This window comes from Salvelinus fontinalis, chromosome 26 (assembly GCF_029448725.1).
Source record: "Salvelinus fontinalis isolate EN_2023a chromosome 26, ASM2944872v1, whole genome shotgun sequence".
In the NCBI taxonomy this organism is placed as follows: Eukaryota; Metazoa; Chordata; class Actinopteri; order Salmoniformes; family Salmonidae; genus Salvelinus; species Salvelinus fontinalis.
The window spans coordinates 4,574,777-4,589,291 of NC_074690.1; the positions used below are offsets into that span (position 1 = coordinate 4,574,777).

Sequence of the window (14,515 nt, forward strand, 5' to 3'; positions counted from 1 at the left end):
CCCTGGCTAACAAGTTGAATCAGCAATACAACATTTGGTTGAATTATTTATTTACTAAATACCTAAACAATCACACAGAATTACATGTACACAGGATGGATCATACATTGATTACTAATTATGTCATAAAAGAAAACGTCCCTCGTGGATGGAAGCGATATGACGGCTGGTTACACAAAGACGGGGTTGGGTTTGAATGAAAGAGTGGGAAGACTGAGAAACAGAAGGATTGGGTCTCTATCGGACCTTATGAAGCTATGCTAGCGTAAATACAGAATCTTATGCATTCTAAAGTACCGCCCATTCGGAAAAGAAAAATGCAAGAAATATATTTACTCTGAGCTGCGCTTCGATAGATTGGTCGAAGATGGAAGGCTGGGTTGCCCAACAGAGTTCTCCCTTGTCCTTTGAAGAATATTTCTTGGCGGATACGGTGTAGTCTGTCGTCTTGTGGTGGAACTGATACGTTGTAGTACCCTGTCGTTCTGAAGAGATTGTCCGTCCTTTCCTAGCCCACGTTTACAGCTGCTGCTGATAACTCGACGTCTAGGATGTATCACTTCTTTAGTGAATAAGAGTTCAGAGTTCATGCCAAGTTGCCATACTATAATGCTCATGCTATTTTCTGGCTCATAGTCGAAATTCATCCTTCCAGCGTGGCGATCGTCACCTCCATGTTGAAATTCGCCCTCTTTAACGTATGGACATCAGTCCTCACGTCATCGGGAAAACAATGTTAATTTCGTTAGGTTGTAGTCGTTCAACCATTCGCAACCAGAACTCACGCTGAGGTTGGCTTAGTTCGCCGTGAACTGGGTCACGGGGGCTCTTATAGAAATGTAGAAAAGGGGTTGGTTCATTTCCAACCAATGCCTATTCATGTGGGTGTGGCCACTGAGAGAGCATATTTTACTTATGATAACAATTCTCTCATTTTAAAAACTAAAATTACATTTAATCTTTTCACAAATAGTTTCATATTTAAAATTGCACAACAATTCCATGTGAATCTGATAACTAGAATGTGTAGACTTTCCAGGATACCGTTTATGTCTTCCTGTCAACAGTAATAATGTTTCAGACGACGACTGATCTGACATCATATTCTTTAATGTACCAACGGATACTTTCTACTGGTCGGATTACCAAAATATTATTCCGTTCCCCAACCTTTCGATGTTACCAGACTCTCTCTATGTTGACAAAGGGCTTTCCAAGAGTCTATTCTGTAGAGTAGAGCAAGAAAAGGGGGAAAGCTATTGATGGGGGTCATAAACCTCACCAACAGGGCAACGTCATGACAGGGGACTATCACTGTAGCCTCGTTCCACGGTGAGGCGACTATCACTGTAGCCTCGGTCCACGGTGAGGGGACTATCACTGTAGCCTCGGTCCACGGTGAGGCGACTATCACTGTAGCCTCGTTCCACTGTGAGGGGACTATCACTGTAGCCTCGGTCCACGGTGAGGCGACTGTCACTGTAGCCTCGTTCCACGGTGAGGGGACTGTCACTGTAGCCTCGGTCCACGGTGAGGCGACTGTCACTGTAGCCTCGTTCCACGGTGAGGTGACTGTCACTGTAGCCTCGTTCCACGGTGAGGGGACTGTCACTGTAGCCTCGTTCCACGGTGAGGCGACTGTCACTGTAGCCTCGGTCCACGGTGAGGCGACTGTCACTGTAGCCTCGTTCCACGGTGAGGGGACTGTCACTGTAGCCTCGGTCCACGGTGAGGCGACTGTCACTGTAGCCTCGTTCCACGGTGAGGTGACTGTCACTGTAGCCTCGTTCCACGGTGAGGTGACTGTCACTGTAGCCTCGGTCCACGGTGAGGGGACTATCACTGTAGGGACTTCTTTTTCATTACTTCAGCTTTTGTCTCAGTCATTTGATTTGCTGCAGTTTCTCTCTCCTCAGTCTAAGGAATTGACCGTTGGGAATGTTGCTTTTAGAGATTTAGGATGATTTACTGTCATAGCTTAGTGTTCCTACTGAGAGGTTTATGAACAATAGTAGTTTCAAGCGTATCACCTTTTAAACAGTGAGGTCGAGGAAATTGACAGAAGAAGTACAATGCTCTAATGTAAATTATTAATGTGGATTAGTAGAGTTGGCATAGAACACAAATCTACTCAAGTCCTTCTCTGTGCCCCTCCAGACTACCAGAATATCGTCAACGTATCAGCACCACAGGACAATATTAGAAAAGAACGCTTTAGAGACAGCATATGTAAATAATGTTTTTCTTCCCAGAAACCCATACACAAATTAGCATAATCCCTAATTTTATAATTCCCATCGCTGTTCCCTGGTATTGGAGGTAAAAAAACAAAAGAGCCATCATATTGAAAATAGTTCCTAGATAACGCCATTTTGGGTTAATGTCAAAATAAAACCAGAAGGAGGCAGCAGACCTTCAGGGCGTGTATCTAGATAGTGAGAGAGGGCTTCTAGGCTTCCTGTACGGGGCATGTTTCTATAAACACCTGGAACATCCATAGTTACAAGTATATCATTAGATTGAACTTCTCAAGGATCTCTCGCATATCAGTGGTGTCACCCAAGAATGCTGGGAGGGAAGGAACCAGATTTTTAAATTAAAAATTAAAAGATTCTACAAATTTGGGATAGGGGTTCCGTGAGGCTATCATTATCAGAGACTATAGGCCTCAGGAAGTAGAACCGGTAGACTGTTAGATATACGGAATGCAAATATGTCCAAAATACCTGACTCTCAGGTTTATTTCATATCATGAACACCCATGCACATAATAGGAGTATATCAATTGTGTAAAGTTATTATTCTTGTATTAACCATCTAATAGATATTAAAGGTGTCCTTTAATTTTATTTAACTTGTATTGAATGTAGGCTCTTAGATTAAATATGTTCTAAATGTTCTCTCAGGATGAAGAGGAAGTTCTACTCGTGGGATGAGTGTATGAACTTACGAGAAGTCAAGGTAGGAACCACTATCTGAAATGGCGCCCTACTCATTATAGTGCACTGCTTTTGACCAGGGGCGCAGTGCAATATAGGCTGCCATTTCAAATGCATCCTAAGGCAATTTAAAACCACCATGACATTTTAAAACTATAAGCTCTGTCGCAAACATTTGGACCAGTGTGGTGGCGTATTTCTGCTTTACCAAATGAGGAGAGTTACAAAAACTACACACCAGTCAGAGTTATACTTAAATTACATTTTTAATAATAATAAGAGCTTTGCAATAGCCTTTGACTTTCAATGATACGCTATCTCGAATGAACCATAGAAAAGTGACTACAGAAAATTACAAATATATTTTATAGCCAAGATACACCCCTCTCAACCTACATGACGAACAACAGATCTTAGGAACCCTTCACAAAGGGACTTTTACTTGAGAAAGGAGTATCCCGTAGCCAGATAACATTCGCTATAAATTATCGTTCAGTTTGGTCCCTCAGACGAGGTTCTAATCTCGTTCCTGGTACTTCATAGCACAGAACCATTACCTTATGTTATCTGGAATGCTCTTTAGGTTTTATCACCCAAAGACATCGTAAATCTCCTCTGTCAGTGCTATCTCATGGAGGCCCATCCTCAGTGGAAAACACACACACACACAATACTCTATTCTTTCGAATGTAACAACTATTATAATGTAATACAAGCATTATAACATCATTTTACAAGCATTATACCATCATCTTGCAATTGTCCACGACACCAGCCAGCACCCAAATACCTAAGGTTGGCCGCTCTCTTTGCCCTGGGGTAAAATAATATCTTCCCCAGTGATTTACGCTGATGTTCAGTTACTGCCATAAAGGGCCAGCTGTTGATTTTCACTATTTTCACTATTTTTGAGTGAGAACAAGCTTTTGGGACATGAATCCCCAAGCTACCTGTGAACCATTTTGAGTTAATAAATCCCCTTCTTTGAGCGCTGCCCTGTCTGTCTCTTGGTTTTGCACTATCATATGTGACCCACTCCTCCACCTACAGAGTTGTTACCCCCACTCAGTAATCTATCATGTCAGAAAACAATGGGAAGCCATTACACCACTCCATAATCTCTCATGTCAGAAAACAGTGGGAAGCCATTACACCACTCCATAATCTCTCATGTCAGAAAATAATGGGAAGCCATTACCCCCACTCCATAATCTCTCATGTCAGAAAACAATGGGATGCCATTACCCCCACTCCATAATCTCTCATGTCAGAAAACAATGGGAAGCCATTACACCACTCCATAATCTCTCATGTCAGAAAACAATGGGAAGCCATTACCCCCACTCCATAATTTCTCATGTCAGAAAACAATGGGAAGCCATTACACCACTCCATAATCTCTCATGTCAGAAAACAATGGGAAGCCATTACACCACTCCATAATCTCTCATGTCAGAAAACAATGGGAAGCCATTACACCACTCCATAATCTCTCATGTCAGAAAACAATGGGAAGCCATTACCCCCACTCCATAATCTCTCATGTCAGAAAACAATGGGAAGCCATTACACCACTCCATAATCTCTCATGTCAGAAAACAATGGGAAGCCATTACCCCCACTCCATAACCTCTCATGTCAGAAAACAATGGGAAGCCATTACACCATTCAGTAATCTCTCATGCACAAACTCTACGTAACATACTATAAATGTAGCATCTGACGCAATTATTCCAGATTTTAGTTCTGGGTTTCTGACATTACCCACCTTTCTTATTGACGTAAGAGTAGAAATATATTGTACATTAGCTAATGTCACTCCATACAAAGCAATGTGTACATTTATGTTTACAGTCTCTGAAGAAGTTGAGCCATGCCAACGTAGTGAAGCTGAAGGAGGTTATCCGGGAGAATGACCACCTCTACTTTGTCTTTGAGTACATGAAGGAAAACCTCTACCAGCTGATGAAGGATAGGTAGGATCAATCACTCATCAATATTATGATGCCAAACAGGTAGGATCAATCACTCATCAATATTATGATGAAGGACAGGTAGGATCAATCACTCATCAATATTATGATGCCAAACAGGTAGGATCAATCACTCATCAATATTATGATGAAAGACAGGTAGGATCAATCACTCATCAATATTATGATGAAGAACCGGTAGGATCAATCACTCATCAATATTATGATGAAAGGACCGGTAGGATCAATCACTCATCAATATTATGATGAAAGGACCGGTAGGATCAATCACTCATCAATATTATGATGAAAGGACCGGTAGGATCAATCACTCATCAATATTATGATGAAGGACAGGTAGGATCAATCACTCATCAATAGTATGATGCAAGACAGGTAGGATCGATCACTCATTAATATTATGATGCAAGATATCAATCGAATAATGAGAAAGAATGAAAGATGGAAGAATGAACCATTTTAATTGTAGTTTGTTACTAGTTATTTTCATGAAATAGTAGTTTGTTAATTGTAGTCTGTTACTAATTGGACAGTTCAGATGTTACTTACAAGGATTGTGATATGTGGTTGTCTTCGTTACTCGGTTAACCCGAATGCACTGACTGTATGTCTCTCTGGGTAAGAGCATCTGCTAAATGACTCACTGACTGTATGTCTCTCTGGGTAAGAGCATCTGCTAAATGACTCACTGACCGTAAGTCTCTCTGGATAAGAGCCTCTGCTAAATGACTCACTGACCGTAAGTCTCTCTGGATAAGAGCATCTGCTAAATGACTCACTGACTGTATGTCTCTCTGGATAAGAGCATCTGCTAAATGACTCACTGACTGTATGTCTCTGGATAAGAGCATCTGCTAAATGACTCACTGACTGTATGTCTCTGGATAAGAGCATCTGCTAAATGACTCACTGACCGTAAGTCTCTCTGGATAAGAGCCTCTGCTAAATGACTCACTGACTGTATGTCTCTCTGGGTAAGAGCATCTGCTAAATGACTCACTGACTGTATGTCTCTGGATAAGAGCCTCTGCTAAATGACTCACTGACTGTATGTCTCTGGATAAGAGCATCTGCTAAATGACTCACTGACTGTATGTCTCTGGATAAGAGCATCTGCTAAATGACTCACTGACCGTAAGTCTCTCTGGATAAGAGCCTCTGCTAAATGACTCACTGACTGTATGTCTCTGGATAAGAGCATCTGCTAAATGACTCACTGACCGTAAGTCTCTCTGGATAAGAGCCTCTGCTAAATGACTCACTGACTGTATGTCTCTGGATAAGAGCCTCTGCTAAATGACTCACTGACTGTATGTCTCTGGATAAGAGCATCTGCTAAATGACTCACTGACTGTATGTCTCTGGATAAGAGCATCTGCTAAATGACTCACTGACTGTATGTCTCTCTGGATAAGAGCATCTGCTAAATGACTCACTGACTGTATGTCTCTCTGGATAAGAGCCTCTGCTAAATGACTAACATGTGAATGTATTGATGTTCATCTTTCCAGACAGAGATTGTTCCCTGAGTCAGTGATCAGGAACGTGCTGTTTCAGATATTACAGGGACTCTCCTTTATCCATAAGCATGGTAGGTACCCCAGCCCAACTAGAGACCTCCTTTATCCATAAACATGGTAGGTTCCCTACCCCAACTAGAGACCTCCTTTATCCATAAGCATGGTAGGTACCCCAGCCCAACTAGAGACCTCCTTTATCCATAAACATGGTAGGTTCCCTACCCCAACTAGAGACCTCCTTTATCCATAAACATGGTAGGTTCCCTACCCCAACTAGAGACCTCCTTTATCCATAAACATGGTAGGTTCCCTACCCCAACTAGAGACCTCCTTTATCCATAAACATGGTAGGTTCCCTACCCCAACTAGAGACCTCCTTTATCCATAAACATGGTAGGTTCCCCAGCCCAACTAGAGACCTCTCTCTGAAGGTACAAGACCTCCTTTATCCATAAACATGGTAGGTTCCCCAGCCCAGCTAGAGACCTCTCACTGAAGGTACAAGAGACACTGAGACTGAATATTGTAGCGATCCTCGATAATCCACATTTAAAATTCCCACCGAGTGGGTTAACCCTATTGGCGCGATGTGTAGTGAGTTTGCCTTTTCACTCCAGCGACCTGGGTTTGCGTCCCTGCCTCTCCGTTCGCTACAATATGATAACGATGCATAGCCTACTAGTAGTCGATTCTGAATGCTGGCACAACGCTGTCGTTTACGTACAATATGATCCGCCGGTCAAAATTATTTTCCAAAGGTGTAGTATCCTTAAAAGGCTTCTTAGAATTACGACTCATGAGACTTACATACGGTTTAGTATTTAATTGTAACTTAGATTTACATTATCTTATGCACCTGGCTTAAAACCTTTCTGAAGCTTTCTTAATCATCGTTAAATAGGCAGACATAGGAAATAGCTACGGATATCGGGAAGCAAACCCCCGTCTTGAGTCAATACTGCCATCTATTGGTAAACATAAATATACCAGGTTACTACACAAGGAACGCTGTTAATAACTATTCAAGCAATAGAAAATGTATTGGCTACACTCTTGGAGAGAGAAAAGAAAGTTCCAACAAAGGGTTCTTTGAGGAGCGATCGGGTTCTATGGAACTATTTTTGGAAGACAAGGGTTCTTTGAGGAGCGATCGGGTTCTATGGAACTATTTTTGGAAGACAAGGGTTCTTTGAGGAGCGATCGGGTTCTATGGAACTATTTTTGGAAGACAAGGGTTCTTTGAGGAGCGATCGGGTTCTATGGAACTATTTTTGGAAGACAAGGGTTCTTTGAGGAGCGATCGGGTTCTATGGAACTATTTTTGGAAGACAAGGGTTCTTTGAGGAGCGATCGGGTTCTATGGAACTATTTTTGGAAGACAAGGGTTCTTTGAGGAGCGATCGGGTTCTATGGAACTATTTTTGGAAGACAAGGGTTCTTTGAGGAGCGATCGGGTTCTATGGAACTATTTTTGGAAGACAAGGGTTCTTTGAGGAGCGATCGGGTTCTATGGAACTATTTTTGGAAGACAAGGGTTCTTTGAGGAGCGATCGGGTTCTATGGAACTATTTTTGGAAGACAAGGGTTCTTTGAGGAGCGATCGGGTTCTATGGAACTATTTTTGGAAGACAAGGGTTCTTTGAGGAGCGATCGGGTTCTATGGAACTATTTTTGGAAGACAAGGGTTCTTTGAGGAGCGATCGGGTTCTATGGAACTATTTTTGGAAGACAAGGGTTCTTTGAGGAGCGATCGGGTTCTATGGAACTATTTTTGGAAGACAAGGGTTCTTTGAGGAGCGATCGGGTTCTATGGAACTATTTTTGGAAGACAAGGGTTCTTTGAGGAGCGATCGGGTTCTATGGAACTATTTTTGGAAGACAAGGGTTCTTTGAGGAGCGATCGGGTTCTATGGAACTATTTTTGGAAGACAAGGGTTCTTTGAGGAGCGATCGGGTTCTATGGAACTAGTTTTGGAAGACAAGGGTTCTTTGAGGAGCGATCGGGTTCTATGGAACTATTTTTGGAAGACAAGTGTTCTTTGAGGAGCGATCGGGTTCTATGGAACTATTTTTGGAAGACAAGGGTTCTTTGAGGAGCGATCGGGTTCTATGGAACTATTTTTGGAAGACAAGGGTTCTTTGAGGAGCGATCGGGTTCTATGGAACTAGTTTTGGAAGACAAGGGTTCTTTGAGGAGCGATCGGGTTCTATGGAACTATTTTTGGAAGACAAGGGTTCTTTGTAAAGCAAAGGGTTTAATATCCTAGGAATCATTTCTCTGGGAGAAAAGGGTTATTTTTATGATGATTTTGAGCATTATTGTTCACCTCCCATGTTTAAACTTTAACCTCAGGAGTTGAGTCATCTGATCAGTTTTTAAAAGAAAGGTGTGAGTGTTTTAAAGTGTACCTACATGGGAATATTTTGTTCATGTACAGTTGAAGTCGGACGTTTACATACACCTTAGCCAAATACATTTAAACTCAGTTTTTCGCAATTCCTGACATTTAATCCTAGTAAATATTCCCTATCTTAGGTCAGTTATGATCACCACTTTATTTTAAGAAAATGAAATGCCAGAATAAATAGTAGAGAGAATTATTTATTTCAGCTCTTATTTCTTTCATCACATTCCCAGTGGGTCAGAAGTTTACATACACTCAATTAGTATTTGGTAGCATTGCCTTTTTTAAATTGTTTAACTTGGGTCAAATGTTTCGGGTAGCCTTCCACAAGCTTCCCACAATAAGTTGGGTGAATTTTGGCCCATTCCTCTTGACAGAGCTGGTGTAACTGAGTCAGGTTTGTAGGCCTCCTTGTTCACACACGCTTTTTCAGTTCTGCCCACAAATTTTCTATACGATTGGGGTCAGGGCTTTGTGATGGCCGCTCCAATACCTTGACTTTGTTGTCCTTAAGCCATTTTGCCACAACTTTGGAAGTGTGCTTGGGGTCAATGTCAATTTGGAAGATCCATTTGCAACCAAGCTTTAACTTCCTGCTTGATGTCTTGAGATGCTGCTTCAATATATCGACAGAATTTTCCTGCTTCATGATGCCATCTATTTTGAAGTGCACTAGTCTCTCCTGCAGCAATGCACCCCCACAACATGATGCTGCCACGCCCGTACTTCACGGTTGGGATGGTGCTCTTCGGCTTGCAAGCCTCACCCTTTTTCCTCCAAACATAACAATGATCATTATGGCCAAACAGTTCTATTTTTGTTCAGACCAGAGGACATTTCTCCAAAAAGTACGATCTTTGTCCCCATGTGCAGTTGCAAACCGTAGTTTGGCTTTTTTTCTGGTGGTTTTGGAGCAGTGGCTTCTTCCTTGCTGAGCGGCCTTTCAGGTTATGTCGATATAGGACTCGTTTTACTGTGGATATAGATACTTTTGTACCTGTTTCCTCCAGCATCTTCACAAGGGCCTTTGCTGTTGTTCTGTGATTGATTTGCACTTTTCGCACCAAAGTACGTTCATCTCTAGGAGACAGAACGCGTCTCCTTCCTGAGCGGTATGACGGCTGCGTGGTCCCATGGTGTTTATACTTGCGTATTATTGTTTGTACAGATGAACGTGGTACCTTCAGGCGTTTGGAAATTGCTCCCAAGGATGAACCAGACTTGTGGTGGTCTACTTTTTTTTCTGAGGTCTTGGCGGATTTCTTTTGATTGTCCCATGATGTCAAGCGAAGAGGCACTGAGTTTGAAGGTAGGCCTTGAAATACATCCACAGGTACACCTCCAATTGACTCAAATGATGTCAATTAGCCTATCAGAAGCATCTAAAGCCATGACATCATTTTCTGGAATTTTCCAAGCTGTTTAAAGGCACAGTCAACTTACTGTATGTAAACTTCTGACCCACTGGAATTGTGATACAGTGAAATAATCTGTCTGTAAACAATTGTTGGAAAAATGACTTGTGTCATGCACTAAGTAGATGTCTTAACTGACTTGCCAAAACTATAGTTTGTTAATTAACAAACAAGAAATTTGTGGAGTGGTTGAAAAACGAGTTTTAATGACTCCTAATGACAACCTAAGTGTATGTAAACTTCCGACTACAACTGTATCTGCTAATTAATTAATTAAATTATTTTCCATAGTTGATATTTTGCCATGATTTATTTATTTCAAATTAGTATTTTTTTGGTGATTTTGTTGTTGCAGAGAGTAGGAGATTAGAATGGAGTATGAGTGAACCAGTAGTGTATTTTATGGTACACAGCAAATTGGGGAAAAGAACCACAGTGTCAGTGTTCATAACCAGAGTTGAGTGTGATTGTCATTTTGACTCTGTGGAGGTTAATAAAACACTGAAAACCCACGCAAATCATTATCATATTTCCCAGCATGATCTACTGCAGTTTGATTTTCAGATTTGTTTGTTTCAATATCTGAGTTTTCGCATGTCATGTGAAGTACATTGATTGGTTGATTTAATCTTATGCTACACAAACAGAAATAACATGTTGTTTTCCTAAACAAATCCAAAACTGTTAGTAGTTGGACTTATTGCACCCGTTACTGAGATGGTTGTTCCACATTAGATGGTATGGGCATGATATGGGTATGGGCTAGATATGAGCATGGTATGGGCTAGATATGGGTATGGGCTAGATGTGAGCATGGTATGGGCTGGATATGGGCATAGTATTGGTGTGGGCTAGATATGGGCTGGGTGTGGGCTAGATATGGGCTGGGTGTGGGCTAGATATGGCCATGGGCTCGATATGGGCATAGTATGGATATGGGCATAGTATGGTTATGGGCATGATATGGGCATGGTATGGTTATGGGCTAGATATGGGCATGGTATGGTTATGGGCTAGATATGAGCATGGTATGGGCTGGATATGGGCATAGTATTGGTATGGGCTAGATATGGGTATGGGCTAGATATGGGGGTGGTATGGGCATGGTATTGGTATGGGCTAGATATGAGCATGGTATGGGCTAGATATGGGTATGGGCTAGATATGAGCATGGTATGGGCTAGATATGGGTATGGGCTAGATATGAGCATGGTATGGGCTAGATATGGGTATGGGCTAGATCTGAGCATGGTATGGGCATGGTATGGGCTGGATATGGGCATAGTATTGGTATGGGCTAGATATGGGTATGGGCTAGATATGAGCATGGTATGGGCATGGTATTGGTATGAGCTAGATATGAGCATGGTATGGGCTAGATATGAGCATGGTATGGGCTAGATATGGGCATGGTATGGGCTAGATATGGTTATGATATGTGCTAGATATGGGCATAGTATTGGTATAGGCTAGATATGGGTATGGGCTAGATATGGTATGGGCTAGATATGGGCATTGTATGGGTATGGGCTAGATATGGGCATGGTATGGGTTAGATATGGGCTAGATATGGGCATGGTATGTGTATGGGCTGGATTTGGGCATGGTATGGGCTAGATATGGGCATGGTATGGGCATGGTATGTGTATGGGCATGGTATGGGCTAGATATGGGCATGGTATGTGTTTTGGGTGGATATGGGCATGGTATGGGCTGAATATGGGCATGGTATGGGCTAGATATGGGCATGGTATGTGTATAGGCATGGTATGGGCATGGTATGGGCATGGTATGTGTATGGGCTGGATATGGGCGTGGTATGGATATGGGCTAGATGGGTATGGGCTAGATGGGTATGGGTGTGGTATGGATATGGGTATGGGCTAGATATGAGCATGGAATGGGCTAGATATGGTTATGATATGGGCTAGATATGGGCATGGTATGGGCATGGGCTAGATATGGGTATGGGCTAGATATGGGCATGGTATGGGTATGGGTTAGATATGGTTATGGGTATGGGCTAGATATGGGTATGGGCTAGATATGGGCATGGTATGGGTATGGGTTAGATATGGTTATGGGTATGGGCTAGATATGGGTATGGGTATGGGCTAGATATGGGCGAGATATGGGTATGGGCTAGATTATATAGGTAAGATATGGGTATGGTATGGACTAGATATGGGCATAGTATTAGTATGGTCTAGATGTGGGTATGGGCTAGATATGGGCTAGATATGGGCTAGATATGGTTATGGGCTAGATATGGGCTTTGTTATGGTTATGGGCTAGATATGGGCTAGATATGGTTATGGGCTAGATATGGGCTAGATATGGTTATGGGCTAGATATGGGCTTGGTATAGATATGGGTCCTGGTATGGGCTAGATATTGGCTGGGTATGGGCTTGGGCTGGGTATGGATATGGGTCATGTTATAGGCTAGATATGGGCATGGTATGGGCTAGATATTGGCTGGGTATGAGCTAGATATTGGCTGGGTATGAGCATGGTTTGGGCATTGTATGGGCTAGATATGGCTATGGTATGGTTATGGGCTTGGTATGGATATGGGTCATGTTATAGGCTAGATATGGGCATGGGTATGGGCTAGATATGGGCATGGTATGGGCATGGTATGTGTATGGGCGTGGTATGGGTATGGGCTAGATGGGTATGGGCGTGGTATGGATATGGGCTAGATATGGGTATGGGCTAGATATGGGCTAGATATGGTTATGATATGGGCTAGATATGGGCATAGTATTGGTATAGGCTAGATATGGGTATGGGCTAGATATGGTATGGGCATGGGCATGGTATGGGCATGGGCTAGATATGGGCATGGTATGGGTATGGGCTAGATATGGGCATGGTATGGGTATGGGCTAGATATGAGCATGGTATGGGCATGGTATGGGCTGGATATGGGCATAGTATTGGTATGGGTTAGATATGGTTATGGGTATGGGCTAGATATGGTTATGGGTATGGGCTAGATATGGGTATGGGGTAGATTATATAGGTAAGATATGGGTATGGGCTAGATATGGGCGAGATATGGGTATGGGCTAGATTATATAGGTAAGATATGGGTATGGGCTAGATATGGGCATAGTATTAGTATGGTCTAGATATGGGTATGGGCTAGATATGGGCTAGATATGGTTATGGGCTAGATATGGTTATGGGCTAGATTTGGGTATGGTTATGGGCTAGATTTGGGTATGGTTATGGGCTAGATATGGGCTAGATATGGTTATGGGCTAGATATGGGCTAGATATGGTTATGGGCTAGATATGGGCTAGATATGGTTATGGGCTAGATATGGGCTAGATATGGTTATGGGCTAGATATGGGCTAGATATGGTTATGGGCTAGATATGGGCTTTGTATGGGTATGGGCTAGATATTCGCTGGGTATGGGCTTGGGCTGGGTATGGGCATGGTTTGGGCATTGTATGGTATGGGTATGGGCTAGATATGGGTATGGGCTAGATATGAGCATGGTATGGGCTAGATATGGTTATGATATGGGCATAGTATTGGTATAGGCTAGATATGGTATGGGCATGGGCTAGATATGGGCTAGATATTCGCTGGGTATGGGCTAGATATGGGCTTTGTATGGTTATGGGCTAGATATGGGCTTGGTATAGATGTGGGTCCTGGTATGAGCTAGATATTGGCTGGGTATGAGCATGGTTTGGGCATTGTATGGGCTAGATATGGCTATGGTATGGTTATGGGCTTGGTATGGATATGGGTCATGTTATAGGCTAGATATGGGCATGGTATGGGTATGGGCTAGATATGGGCATGGTATGGGCTAGATATGGGCATGGTATGGGCATGGTATGGGTATGGGCTAGATGTGGGTATGGGCATGGTGTGGGTATGGGCTAGATATGGGCATGGTATGGGTATGGGCTAGATATGGGCATGGTATGGGTATGGGCTAGATATGGGCATGGTGTGGGTATGGGCATGGTGTGGGTATGGGCTTGATATGGATATGGGCTAGATATGGGCTTGGTAGGGGTTTTGGGCTTGATATAGGCTTCTCTTATAGGAATATAAGAGAAACCCACAAAACAAATCATTAAGTAGACATTCATTACGGCTTTAGACTAGGTTCAGTACACATCACTGCATTCTGTATCAGAAGGGAGGCTGGCCCTCAAGTCTCATAGATCAATGCACTGCTGTCTGTTTATAAAGCCCTCTTGTGCAAACTTC

The 14,515-nt window shown here is 42.6% G+C and overlaps 1 pseudogene; it reads left to right on the top strand.

Annotated features, from left to right (window-relative positions):
* LOC129823566 (serine/threonine-protein kinase MAK-like) overlaps positions 1 to 14,515 on the top strand; it is a 60,555-nt pseudogene that overhangs the window by 11,405 nt on the left and 34,635 nt on the right.